This window comes from Ochlerotatus camptorhynchus, unplaced genomic scaffold, assembly GCF_037179485.1.
Source record: "Ochlerotatus camptorhynchus isolate MF236.1 unplaced genomic scaffold, CSIRO-AGI_Acam_v1.1 ptg000098l, whole genome shotgun sequence".
Lineage (NCBI taxonomy): Eukaryota > Metazoa > Arthropoda > Insecta > Diptera > Culicidae > Ochlerotatus > Ochlerotatus camptorhynchus.
Window position 1 is genome coordinate 282,731 of NW_027040588.1, and position 14,038 is coordinate 296,768.

General features: G+C 41.3%; 1 protein-coding gene across 1 annotated transcript in view; it reads right to left on the minus strand.

The window, feature by feature from the left end:
• The window catches only part of LOC135698903 (uncharacterized protein DDB_G0290587), a 525,472-nt gene that overhangs the window by 281,668 nt on the left and 229,766 nt on the right, over positions 1-14,038 (minus strand). The window lies entirely within an intron of this gene.

A 14,038-nucleotide genomic window follows, 5' to 3' on the forward strand; every position in this document is an offset into this window, starting at 1 on the left:
CTTGGGTCATATTTATTGTCAGTGTGCCGCAAGTGTGCTGCAGCTGTGCCGGTCATAGAGCAAGCTGCGATTGTTTGTAAAACACCCATCCCGGCAACCCGGTATTTCTGACACCTTGAATGTTTTGGTTTGAAATCGCAAGGATAAACTGGACTGTGAATGATGCGGGAAGTGGCGGGTATGCAAAATTTTGGTGTTTTGTGTTCATGATAATAAAAGTCCTGTGTTGTAGGCTTTTATAATGCCCTGCAAAGTCTTCTTGATTTGTAGTCTTCGCCAGAAACCTAGCCTTTCGTGATGTGAAAAGCAACGGTCTATCAGCGGCCGGAAAAATTGGAACCGGTGGGGAACATTATTGGAGACCGGCTATAGAGGATGATGAATAGACTTATGTAGTTTGTTTTGCGTGAGTTGCAGAATTATTTTAATTAAGAGTACTAATGAGGTCTGATTAACTACCTCTTTCTCTTGAGTCCACTCTAGAGCCTACATTTCGTATTTAGATCTATAAGTGAACTGCTGGTCTGAGTTCTTCTGGAATATTCAATTAGAGGATGTTCCTGAATATACAGTTAAACAGCACGTAATGTTGTGAACAACTTCAATGACAGTTGTCCAGCACCGGGACGGGACTTGACAATCGAGCTTCTCACTCTTCTTAATGTTTTTGAAGAATGCCCTTCTGAAAGTTGTGAATGGTGTTTGACGGAGTTGACCAAGGATGCCAGGAATGGTAAATCTTTTTTCTATTTTAATTTGGATTTCATTCGGAGTTTCTACCGCAGTCTAGTAGCTTGTACATAATTTTTGCTCAACACAATAAAAACAACAATATCCATCGCTTAAAACACGCAGTGCACTCAATTTTTCAATTTTCCATTCGCAAATTGTAACCGTGGTAGAACGTCCTCTATCAGAACTCCTGCAAACACAGTGGCTTATAAGCCACTCTCGATAACGAGAGACCACTGGCCGTGTTGCATGAGGTTGCCCGACTTAACTGCTAGAAGCATGAGCGAAATTCTTCGGGGATTCTCAACGGTTTTTCTATGAAACTAACACATCTAGATGGCCACAAACTTCCTAATAAAGGTAACCGAGGTGGATGTAAAACAAAGAAAAGTAAACGCTAAGTGAATATGCTCAAAGTGAAAATGTTGCAAAGCAAACGGTAAGCAAGAATTACCGTATGGACTGATTCACCACAGAGCTCTTGGTTCAGGAATGAATCACAAAAGGTACACTGAAAAAAGTTTTCACTTAGTTTCTATTAGGAACGCACATAGTATTTTTCCAAAAACAAAAACAATGATTTTAACCTGAATATCACATAGTTTTAGAAATTCTATATGAGAAATCATATAGATTTCATTGGACACATAACGTTCATGTGATTTAGTGGTGCAATTTCCAATTATGGGATCACATGAAAGTTATGTGAAATTCACATGGATATTTTCCACTGGTTATGTGATTTATTTTATGAGTGTAAGTTATGTTAAATTCATTTTCATGTAGAGTTAACTACCCCATTTCCAGCCTATCAAGCACAACCCGCACTTAGTATTTCTTAATCTAGCGCAGTTTAGCACCAAACGGAATGTTATTATTACTGATGGCTTCCAAATTTATTTACCTTTCTGTATGTACCAGAAGATTTGATAAAGAGAAACCAATCGTTGAGATATTGTCAAAAGGCTAACACTGCTTCTTGACGCCAAACTCGGCCTACGGATTCTAAACTCGGCCTAACGCATTGAAACGCCAATGAATTCACTTCGGCCTATCGGATGAAGATAAAAATTGATTCGGTCGGAGCGCTTCTTTTGTTTTTGGGAATAAAGGGTGATACGGTCAAAATTTGGTCAATATCAACTTGACGTATTTCTTTCAATTTTGCATTTAAAAAACCTGAACACCCCTCATTTTGAAGGTGTGTGTGTGTAGAATGTTGCTCCTATTTTGATTTTGGAATTCACTCTTCAGTAGTCAAAATGCCGTCCAAGCAAGAAGAGCAGCGTATCAAAATTTTGCTCGCGCATCGCGAAAATCCGAGCTACTCGCACGCAAAGTTGGCAAAATCGCTAAAAGTTGCCAAATCAACCGTTACAAATGTAATTGAAGTGTTTGGGGAACGTTTGTCGACAGCCAGGAAGTCTGGATCGGGGGGAAATCGAAAACCGGAAGCCGCTGAGACGACAAAGAGAGTTGCCGGTAGTTTCAAGCGAAACCCTAACCTCTCTCTCCGAGATGCCGCAAATAAGCTGGGTGTATCGTCTACAACCGTGCATCGAGCCAAAAAACGAGCTGGACTATCGACTTACAAGAAGGTAGTGACTCCAAATCGCGATGATAAACAAAATACGACGGCCAAAGCGCGATCCCGGAGGCTGAACACGACGATGCTGACGAAGTTTGACTGCGTGGTAATGGACGACGAAACCTACGTCAAAGCCGACTACAAGCAGCTTCCGGGACAGGAGTTTTATACGGCAAAAGGAAGGGGAAAGGTAGCAGATGTTTTCAAGCACATGAAACTGTCAAAGTTCGCAAAGCAATATCTGGTTTGGCAAGCCATCTGTACCTGTGGCTTGAAAAGCAGCATTTTCATAGCTTCCGGGACTGTCAACCAAGAAATTTACGTGAAAGAGTGTTTGAATAAACGTCTGCTGCCTTTCCTGAAGAAACACGGTTGTTCCGTACTGTTTTGGCCGGATTTGGCATCTTGCCATTACGGTAAAAAGGCCATGGAGTGGTACGCCGCCAACAACGTGCAGGTGGTTCCCAAGGACAAGAACCCTCCCAACACGCCAGAGCTTCGCCCAATTGAGAAATACTGGGCTATTGTCAAGCGGAACCTAAAGAAGACCAAACAAACTGCTAAGGGCGAGCAGCAGTTCAAGGCAAACTGGCTTTCTGCGGCGAAGAAGGTGGACAAGGTGGCTGTACAAAATCTGATGGCAGGGGTCAAGCGTAAGGCCCGGCAATTCGGATTTGGAAAAGCGGAAGCCTAACTGAATATTTTTCCTGAATTTTATACTAATTGAACTTGAAAAAGAAATTTAATTTGATTTTTTAAATAAACGATTTCACCGATTTACACGCGTTTTCCCTTGACCAAATTTTGACCGTATCACCATTTAATGAGTACAAACCTTCATATCACGCGTTCTCATTAACGAAGTCTATTAAGAAGTAGCTTATTAACTAAAGTATCGTACCAAACGCATAATTGACTTGTTAACTGTGAAATCATGGATTTATTTGATGTTTTCTGCTCGATAGGCCCAAAATGGGCGATTAGGCCGAAGTAGTTCTCTACCCTATATTAATTCTTTTTTTTCAGCATAGCGGTGTATGTGTAAGTGTGAGTGTTGATTTGTGTGTCATGGCCATGAGTGAATATACCTGCGCAGGATTTATGTTGGCTGTCAGTTGATGATCATCAGCCGGGGGGGCGCACGGATGGCGTGCGATGAGTTCACCGTCGCACGGTGAGATGGTCGAATTCGTCTCCGGAACAAAACGATCTCAGCACTTCGAGTCGTTAGCGTCGCCGTTGAACAGCGGCCGAACTAAAGGTGCGGGGAAGGATGTCGGCAAAACCGGTACTCTACCCGATCATTCGTTTCCGAACGCAGGCAGGCCAGTCGATTCCTCTCGACCCCGTTTTACTGCCAGCAATCTTCGCGGGCCAAGCGAAGATCCACACCGGTCCTTCGTCACGCACACACAATTCAAAGATGGCGGGGAAAAGACGAGCCTTTAGGCCGTATATTAAAAGCGCCCGTGGGACGCTGATGTCCAACGCGAAAAAAATATTAGAATAATATACTTACAAATAAATTGTAAGATAATTTACCTTTTAAATTAATAACTGAAAATTCACTAAGCAGTGTGTCCACCCGTCGTGATACACAAAGTCCGGAATCTATTATTGAATTTCAACACAAAAGAAACAATAGAAATTAGTTCACTTCCAGCACATTTAACAAAATATCCTACTTTTAGCTTTATTTTATAATTACACACCTCAAGATAAATTAAAAAAAAAAGAACGACAACATTTAAATCACTGAGCTCACTACTGCTCACAAGCCGACTTGAAAATGAAATGCTCTATACGATCATCAAAATCAGCTATCAAGCTTCAAATTCAATAGTCATCGTTTTTTTTCCGTGGACTTTACAAACACTTATTCAATTAAATGACATGAATTACCACAGTATACTGTAATTCTTAAATATGTAGGCCATCTACGTTTAATCCTTACACTAGCAAACTGTACACAATATACGCAAGAGTTTTTATCTAAAAATTGAATAAGCTTTTTATAGCAAGAGAGCCAGGCAGCTGAATCTGCAGTTCATTAAATTTAATTACTGCTATAGAATTTTAGCATATATATAAAAATATATTATGATTCCCTTCGGGCTCGATGTAGACCCCAACTAACAATTTTAGCTGCAGATTAACTTATACAGCCAAAAATTGGCTTATACAGCCTTTTTTTTTCCCCTGTATAAGCAAGTCTGCAGCTAAAATTGTTTGTTGGGACAACCTAATATTCCAGTTCGGGATATTTTGGCTAGACGCGATCTGGAGTTTATGAAACTCATATATGTTTACTTTAAGGATATTAACCTTAGATTGTAAGTTTGATTAACCTTGTGTTTAGTTTGTATTTTGTACGTGTGGGGTTTTTTTTTTCAATGTTTGTTTTCAAGATGAATAGAAATAATTTCATGCTTTAGGATTAATTAAATAGTTGTATCGTAAACCACATTTCAAACCTCCTTCTTCCCTTTTCCCATCCAAAAAATTGTAAATCTCCACTAACCTCGAGACAACCGCGAGTACTCGGTCCACTTCCTTTAACTTTAAATTTAAGACAGTAATAATGTATAACGCAAAGGATAACTCGGCTCTGTAAAGTTTATTCGATTGAGCCTGTACAAATAAAGTAATTATAAAAAAAATATAAAAATATAAATATTTATGAATAATGATAATAATTTTTTTAATCTACTGTAGAACTGAACTTAAATAATCCATCAACATTTTTACAACAAGCCGGAGAACGTTACAAAATATAAACAATTAACAACGCCAATGACGTGAACATTGATTCCGGCATCACTGCCAGCCTACGACTGTCAAATCGACCAATCAGAAACTGGCTCGAATTTGACAGCAAATTGGCTCGAAATCGCTACCCGATTGTCAAGTCCCGTCCAGTGCTCCCATTTTATTTACAACAATCCAATGCCTACGAGATTGTGCCGAAGGTGTGCCGATGGATGTGCTCAAGCTGTGTCGAATCTAATTTCGGCACAATGTGCTGAGGGACTTACCCCTTGGCATTCGTCGTTTCACTTTTTCGTTATTAAAGTGAATAAATCGAACTGTTTGTTGCTAAGATGATTTCGGTGGTCCTTAAATTATTCATGGGTTCCACGTAAGGAGACGTGATTGATAATTCCCCCGAATACTCTGGTAAATACACTTTGACTTAAGTAACATTATGTGGCCCCCAAACGACGTATAATAACTTTTAACTCAAAAACCAGTATTTTTTAGCATGAAAGCTAGTGATCTGCTTTGTATGATTAAAACCTTTCTTAATATGTTAAACAATGCTATCACTATGAGATTATATGTATTTAATTGAAAATAGGAATAACTTTTCGGTCATCATAACAAAACTATATATCACTTTCGACATAATGAAAATTTGCCCTCGAACTATTCCATTTGAAAAGCAATCCAAAATTTCCGCTTGCTTTGATGAAACATAATGTATCACCGAAAATTCCGTTCAAAGCTGCCAATTAGTGCAAATTTATGTGCGGTTTCCATTAAGAGAACACCCGGATCATGCATGAATGAACTTCCGGGCTCTCGATTTATGTGTCGAATGTGTAAAGGCTTTTGTATTCATTGGTCGGATCCAACTGCTGACAAATTCAAACAAACTTCCCTACCCCGCAGAACTGCCGGTTGACATAATTCAAAGTGAAATTTATACACCCAGTTCCAGCCGTAGGAGTGTTCCCCTCTCCTGCCTACTTAGTCCAAGGATCCAGGGGGGAACAGAAGGGAAGCGAACAAACTCCTTTCATACCACATTTATCTTTCACCGGAAGTTTATGAGCCTTTTGTCTCCCCTTCCCGTTCCAGATCCCGCCCGAGACTGCCGGGAATCTGCATTCGCCCACTTCCTCTCCCCATGCAGCGACGACGACGACGACGACGATAAAGACGATGCCGGTATCCATTGCAGAATGCTCGGATGGATAATGTACAGAGAAGCAGCAGCAGTAGGCGATTGCTGGCGATGACGGCTTGCGCTGCATGACATTATGGCAAATATTTGGTCCGGACATGTCTTGGCCACCCGGCGGTCTCGGTGTTCGAATGAGTGCTGCAGAAATTTCCCAAGGAATTTGCAACATTGCAAATGAACTGGGTGAATGCTGAAATTTCTGGAACCGGCGACAGGACGCTTGATTTTGACGTTTGCTACTTATCAAAAGACACTAGCTGATCGTCAAAACTTCGGTTCTCCTCCCCACACTGCAACAGGCAAGTTGAGCAATTTAGCGGAGCGGAAAATTTTCTCTCGAGCTATATCGGTGTCAACACAATTATTCTCCTCGTTTGGGATATCGATTTTCCCGTTCTGCTGAAAATAATCAGCATATTTTGTCTGACTTTAATGCTGCCGGTAAACTCACGAAATCCGCTCGAAACGCAAAATTCACTTAGCCTGCAAGGTAGACGCCACGTGCAGCATTGTTTAACCACCGGATTGTGTTCCCTTCGCTTTATCGTTGTTATCGAATCATACTTTGCTGTAGCGTTCAACGGAACGGAAAACACGGAATGAATCCAATATTCGACAATGGCTTTATTTTGCCCGTTCCCAAGGCATTCGATATAAAAAAATATGGGGAAACAAGATTCTGGAAGAAACCGATGTTGCGTTCTTTTCACTCCAGCAGTCGAAGGAAGGATTTTCCCCCCGTCACCACCGTGTCGACGTAGTGTGCTGTGCGTTATTGCTTTCATATCGGCAACTGAGGCGAAGCAGTTCTTATGCTGCCGTTGTGTACCATACAAGGAGATCCTTCAGCTCAGCACAACACAAAAGCACAAGACGATCAGAAATTGAAAGTACAGGACTCCCGCGAATGGCACGGTGGGTGGTGCGATTGAGATGATTTTGATCAAACGTTTGAAGGACTGCCGACAAATAGCGGTGGATGAACTGCACCACCCACCGCACTATTCGGGGAACTCCTGTAATCGCTTTATGCAATCTTCCAACCATCCATCCGTTTAAAATATGGTGCTCTTTGGTTCGGTATCAGTCAGTGGTTGCTTTGATTTGTTGCAAATATGGGGAAAAATAAAATATTGAGCAGGCAGCCATGAGAATATGTGCCAGTGCTATCATGATGGCTACTCATGGTTACTCCATAAGCTACCAACTTCAAACCTATTTTATTTCAATAAAGTCTGGAACGCGCAAAAATGGGTTGAAGTTTGTGGTATACCATTCTCACATAGCTAACAAAACCCCAGTCAATATGAACCATGCACCGAGCCATCGCTCGGGCAAGAATGCAATTATGCAACTTTACACGACCCATATGTTTGTCACTCGTCACTAGAACTGCAGCTCTCGTCCTCTTCCACCCTTCCCGGGTGGGTCAAGGTTGTTCGCGCAGCAAGAAAGGTTTCGAATGACAACGTCGGGCGTTCAACCAAAATATAACCATTATTTCCGACATTGCTAGGATGCGCATTTCTGGTGCCACTCCAGTCGTCTCACTCCTTTACCCAAATGACTCTTTTTAACATACACAAATCAATGTAGCTAAAACTGTATAAAAGGAAAATGCGAAGATTCTTATTCTTCCCAGTCGGCTCATCGAAAGACTTCACAAAATAGGAAGTTAGTATTCTCTGCGACCCTACTGGTTCTCCCAGATCTAAGCTTCGCTAAAGTTGAGAAGTCCCGTATGTGATCCAGTATGTGCGCGCGTCAAATCTTCTACTCGGTATAGTAGTCCAAAGTACGCGCGCGCCAAATCGAATGATATCAAAAGATATCAAAATTGGTGTGTTTCTGTTAAAAATGCATAAAAGAAACCTGAAATGCTGCATTTCGAAGTTGACTGTATAGACAATGGTTGCTATGATGAGTTTTCGCCGTTTGCTCTCCAGTTTTCAAAATAACGTCCAAGCAAGAAGAGCAGCGTGTCAAAATTTTGCTCGCGCAGCAACAGAATCCGACGTTCTTACACGCCAAGTTGGCAAAATTGCTGGATGTCCCCAAATCGACCGTGACAAACGTTTTGAAAGTGTTCGGGGAGCCTTTGTCGACTTCCAGGAAGCCTGGAAGCGGTGGCAATCGTTATCCGGACGTGGCAGCGACGACGACAAAGAACATGGCGGTGAAATATAAGCGGAATCCTAACCTCTCCATCCGGGACGTCGCTGGCAAGCTCAATGTCTCCCATACTACTGTGCAGCGGGCCAAGAAACGAGCCGGGTTGTCGACGTTTAAGAAGGTGAAGGTGGCGAACCGAGATTACAAACAAAACACGTCGGCAAAGCAGCGGTCCCGAAAGCTGTATACGAATCTGCTCACAAAGTTCATCTGTGTGAAGGCGGATTTCAAGCGGCTTCCGGGACAGGAGTTTTATACCGCATCGGAAGGCACGGCAGTTCGGATTTGGCAAACCAAAAGAATAAACGAACATGTTTTCCTTTAAATATATGAATTGACCTACCAAAAGAAAAGCAAGAAGATTTTTGTGACATAAATTTTGACTGAAAGAAATGATTTTTTTGTCGACCAATTTTTGCGCGTTCCAGTCCTTAAGAGAAGTTTATCGAATCTGGATGAGGGCACATCCAGATTCGATAAAGATTTTTTAAGGTCACTTTAACACTCTTGAGTTATTCGTGACTTATCCGGGATGAGATTTGAACTCAACGTCTCCTGATCCGCCATAGAAAATGTTTCAAGGTCATTAAGAGAGATCAGATAATTGGGCCAGTTCCATAAATATCAGACAATTATGTGAACTGTAGGGAACTTACGAAAACTTCTGGAAATGTTTGAAAACTTCAAGACCATTCTAATAACTTCATAACAATTGCAGGAGCTTAACGAATGTTCCAAGAACACTGAAGGAGGACAAGAACTTTTAAAGAACCTTAGGGAAGCTACGGGAAATTGGAAGTAGTTCCATGCACATAAAGAAAGATGCGAGAACCTTAAGGAAATTCCTAGAGCTTGAAGGTAATTTTAAAAACTTTATGGTAGTCCCATTAACTTCAGGACAATGTCGAAAACCTGATATTTCACGCCATTTTGAAATCCAGAAGGAGTATTAAATATCCTACAAATGCCGTCGAACATAGATTTTCAGCATTTATGCGTCGTCTCCAAGGGGTAGGTCACCCCGCACACCAATTTTGGGTCATCTTTTTTTGTCAGTGTGCCGCAAGTGTGCCGCAGGTGTGCCGGTCAGAGAAAGCTGCGATTGTTTGTAAAAAAAAACCCGTCCCGGCAGCCCGGTATTTCTGACACCTTGAATGTTTTGGTTTGAAATCTCAAGGGTTAATTGGATTGAGGATGACACTGGAAGTGGCGGGTGTGCACAATTTTGGTGTTTTGTGTTCATAGGATAATCCTTTGTTTTAGGGATTTATAATGCCTATAAATTCAGACCAAAAACATAGCATTTCATGATGAGAAAGCAACGGTCTATCAGCGGCCGGAAAGAGTTGGAACCGGTGGGGAACATTGTTGGAGACCGACTATAGAGGACGATGAATAGACTTCTGCAGTTTGTTTTGTGTGAATTGCAGCATTATTTGAATTAAGGGTGCTCATGGAGTCTGAATAACTGCTTCTTTCTCTTGAGCCTACTCTAGAGCCTACATTTCGTATTTAGATTTATTAGTGAATTGCTGGTCTGAGTTCCTCTGGTATATTTAATTAGAGGATGTTCCTGAAAAAACAAACAGTACGTAATGTTTAATGACAGTTGTTTAGCAATGCTCCCATTTTATTTACAACAATCCAATGCCTACGAGATTGTGTCGAAGGTGTGCCATAGATGTGCCGATAAATTTGCCCAAGCTGTGCCGAATCTTATTTCGGCACAATGTGCTAAGTGACTTAACCCTTGGTCGTCTCCGTTTCGAAAAATACATATTGTAGGGTATTGTAGGATTTTTCTGAAACTCAATGGCCGCCATATTAGATTTCAACATGATATCGATTTTCGGCATCTACCGTATGCGATAATGTTTGCACCATTGAGCAATGTCAAAATTCAATTTTTTTTTTAAATTTCGTTTTTGAGTCTTTTTATTTATTTAATGGGGATGTTTCTCAGAGTCTTAAACTATGTTAATCATCGATCGAGTTTCCACTTTCTGCAATTACGGCCTTCACACGCTTCCGGAATACACGGCAGGTTCTAATAATGTAGTCTGGATCAATTTCTCTCCAGGTACGGGTCAATGTTTGCCTGAGGCTTGCATTACTCGGGTGGCTTTTAGAACAGGCTTTGGCCTTCATGACTCACCATATTGAGTAATCCAGCGGATTAAGATCGGGGCTGGATGGCGGCCACATATCCTTCGCCCAGAATGGAAGATGTTCCTGCAACCACTTCTGAGTGCGGTTCGAGGTGTGGTATGGAGCCTCATCTTGTTGAAATACAACATTTGGCTTCGGACCGTACTGTTCTTTGATCCACGGAAGAACATACTTACTTAAAATCCCGATGTAGACCTCCGTGTTGACCTTGTCGCCTTCTGGCATGAACACCGGGTCCATTTTTGCCATCGGAAGCCACCAATCCAAACACCATAACGCTAGCAGGATTCCCTAATTTGACTATATGTTTAGCACAGGGGGGACGACACTTCAGGATTATCCCATTTCTACCCAAATCACTCCTAAAATTTTCAACGTGCACAAAATTTCAATCCATCCTATCTATTCTTTCTATTCCCAACTTATCCCTTCTACATGCACACAAATCATCAAGCAAGCCGTGCAGTTTTCAGGTCGATCGCGAAGCACTGTCAGTTTTCAACGATCTTCATAATAAACATGGTGTTAAAATTTGTTTATATGTGTTGAGTCGTTCAAGGTGGCGATTGTCCTGGCGAAATGAATTAGGGAATGAATAGTACGAAGGTAACCACCACGTATATCTATGCTGAAGGCCAATGATGAAGTGATTTCTCGATTGGATTCCCGAGGGAGCTTAAATTAAAATAGATGACGGACCACTTGTCTATAATTGGTCGCGGGGGCAAATACATCAAGAGCGTCATAGAGGAGACAAATGACAAATGAGAACATCTGAAATAAGATACAGTAAAAATCGTTAAACTGTTTATTTTTTAATCTGAATTTGAAATAATTAATGAAACACACTCGATTCAGTTTCTCTGTGATTCAGTCCAATGGAAATGAAAAGAATGATAAAATTGAAACTGAACCCCAAATTTTCAAACGTTGAATGTGAAAATTCACAGATTTTGAGTGGTGCCAGTATTGCACGAATTCGACGATATATCTCGCTCTCTCATTTGTGGAGAGTCGATCGAATATTATAGGGCAGGTGTGGGATGAGCAGGATGACCAGTGAACCGGGAAATCGAAAAAAAACCCGGGACTTTCAACAATGACAAATCGGGGGAAAAATTACTTCATCTATTTTTTAGAAAAAAAATTTTGGGGCTTTGAAAAGTTTTAAGATTCTTGGACCAGACTAAACTTTGAATAAATGTCAGGGATAACAAGTAATTTCAGATGGTATTAAAGGTACCGTGCCGATTCAAATTTCGGACACTTAAACTCGAATTTCGGACACTTTTAAAAGTTGATTATCTCGGTCGAATATGATCCACATGTCTTGTAAATTTTAAATTTTTTTGACTAGTGCCCTCCACGATCATCTAACATTATTACTTTGTTTCTAACTGGATGTAATATTTAATTAAAAATGAAAGTGTCCGAAATTTGAATCGTCCGAAATTTGAATCGGAACGGTAGTTTTAGAAAGCGCTCTAAGAGATTTTAGACTTTCACTCCAAGTCACTTTTGTGAGTTCAAATTCAGGGTAGAATTTTTAAGTTAATCTGTGGAGAATTGCAAATCGGTTGTGAAGATCACAGTATCGTGACCGGACCAAGGTTTCCAGCCTCGGTAACGGCTACATGAATCCGCGATGCTGCTATTCCTGCAACTACTGCTGCTTCTACTGGCTTTCACAAATTTCGTTTGCGTGTTTAGAATTAAAGGTTTTTGCAGTTTCGTCGTGGAATCGATACATTCTATTAGTAGAGGGCTTTTGTAGTCCAGCTGTCACCATCCAAACATTATTTTTCACTGAGCTACTGCGATGTTTTTCTTTCGTACTGTTTCATTTCAGTTGCACGCATCCCCATGACAATTTAAAGCACCCTCGCATCCAATGCAATCCCATTAGGAATCCTATATTATTTTTTCTATCCTTACTAAATTTTCGTCAAGACGATAAACTCAAAAAACTCTCTTCAATTACATTATTTTTACAGGCAAGCATGGTAAAATAGAATTCATCTTAATTAGTGTCGTTCCCCCTGGTTTAGCATTACTTCGCCGTGAAGTCAACGATTTACAAATTAGCATCTTCAACTAAGCTAGCAGGATGCTTGGTCAGATACACGTTCTTGTTCTCGTTGGCACCGTCTTTTACCGGAAGTGAACTAATACACCGGTCGGTTCTAGAATTTGATACGGGATCGACGGTAAACATACTCTCGTCGGTGAACAGGATTACTGGATTTTTTCGCTTAAGGAAGTTCAAGATTTTCTTGCATCGTTCGACTCGTAGCTCCCGGATGCGGTTGGTAATCATGTGAGTTTTTTCCGTGCCCTCGACTTCACCCCGCAATCTTACTTTACGATCTTCCGTGCCGTAAAATCACTGATCCCGTGTTCCTTTGCCATTTTCCTTATTGGACGCACTGGATTCACATCCGAATCTTCCTTTTGATAGCAGCGATAACCCTCGGAACCCTAGCTGACCTCGGACGACCTTCGCGGATAGTTGTCCTTTCTTTTCTCGGTCTTAAACCCTTTTGACGGTCCGCCGGGACACTCCCACGGCGATTGAAATGTCTTTTTGCCACATTTGCGTGGGACAAATCACGAATACGCTGCCACTTCGTCATGGTGCAACTGTCAAACTAAGTAAATCAGTTTCTTTTATACACTGCCTACTACGGTTTGAGCTATCCAGCTTTCCATGCTCGGTAATAGCGGCCTGTTGGTTTGAATAAATGTATCCTTCACTGTGCGTTTTGACACTATCTGGATGTTCGGATTTTGACCCCTCCCTTTCCCTCTCCCAGGAACAAAAGAAAATGGAACAACATACGCCCTCCAGTTAGTGTCAAAAAGCACAGTGAAGGATACATTTATTCATACAAACAAGCCGCCATTACCGAGCATGGAAAGCTGGATAGGTTACGAAACCAAGGCATTGTATGCACAGGTGAAACGGGAACCTTATTTGTACGATGGTGCAAACATTATCACGCATACGGTACGCGTTGTCCCCGTTTCCAAAATACTCACATTATTGTATGGCATTTGACACTTTTTCTGCAACCCAATGGCCACCATCTAGGATTCCAAAATGGCGTGTGATATCAGGGGGAACGACACTCACTTGGATGTATTTTTCCAGTCTAGTAATTACTTGGGATTTTGAGGGGAAAAACATAATTGATCGAATTTTTTGAGTGTGTCATGTTGACGAAACTAGAGCAGGGATAGAAAAAGTAGATGGGAATAAATCTGGGAATGGATGTGATGTACGGGGTGTTAAAAAGTTTCAGAGGGATACGAGTCTGAACGCGAAGAGGATAGGTGTAAAAGAAGATAAACATTTGCTGGAAGGCAGCGTCCATAAATTACGTAACGTTTATAGGGGAGAGGAGGTCCCC